We start from the raw sequence: 756 nt of genomic DNA on the forward strand, positions 1-756 counted from the left end.
CCAAAGCTACATACCTCTCGATACATTTTCTGTTCTTGTTCACAATACTCACTGAAACATAAACACAGGGTGTGAAATTAGGGGACAATAACAGCATTGAGAGCATACACAGGGGACAATAATAGGGGCTAATCACTGAATTAAGCCATAGATAGGGGATAATTTTAGGGAGCAATAATAACCTTGATGGTAGTTAAGGGGGTATTAATAAAATTAAGGGCAGACATAGAGGGTAATAAAAGCATTGAAGGTATACATAGGGGACAATAATAGGGGCTAATTACTGAATTTAGAGCATAGACAAGGGTAACATGGATGTGGGACGACAAATCGGTTTTAGAAACAATAAACAATACAAACCTGCTGATATCATTCGATGCATGTTCGATGGTGTATTCAAAGACATCTGGAAGGAGGATTAGAAGAAGAAGAGAAGTAAGAATTATGGAAGACAGCATTGGAAATGAGATTCTTTTGTCATTAGACTCCAGCACCACCTTAAGGGGTTTTAGTTAAGCATATCAACCCCAGGACCTTTTTTTTTTAAAGATTAGTGCTTTTTCTACCAGACTCTTTTGCTGAACTGCTAAGTTACAGGGACATAAACACACCAACATCGGTTGTCAAGCGATGATGGTGGACAAACACAGACACAAAGAGACACACATAAATATATACATACATATATAGAGAGAGACACACATACACACATGTAATTCTCTTTCCTACCTCTCTCTCTCTCTTGCCTCTCTCTCT

General features: G+C 38.1%; 1 long non-coding RNA gene across 1 annotated transcript in view; it reads right to left on the bottom strand.

The window, feature by feature from the left end:
- Nucleotides 1–408, bottom strand: part of LOC106874028 (uncharacterized) — a 1,709-nt gene extending 1,301 nt beyond the window's left edge. The window contains exons 1-2 of the long non-coding RNA XR_001409956.2: nucleotides 361–408; nucleotides 15–51 (exon numbers count right to left, since the gene is read on the bottom strand). This is a non-coding gene — a long non-coding RNA (uncharacterized LOC106874028). The remainder of the gene's footprint in view (nucleotides 1–14; nucleotides 52–360) is intronic.
- Between the last annotated feature and the right edge of the window lie 348 nt (nucleotides 409–756).

This window comes from Octopus bimaculoides, chromosome 26 (assembly GCF_001194135.2).
Source record: "Octopus bimaculoides isolate UCB-OBI-ISO-001 chromosome 26, ASM119413v2, whole genome shotgun sequence".
Lineage (NCBI taxonomy): Eukaryota > Metazoa > Mollusca > Cephalopoda > Octopoda > Octopodidae > Octopus > Octopus bimaculoides.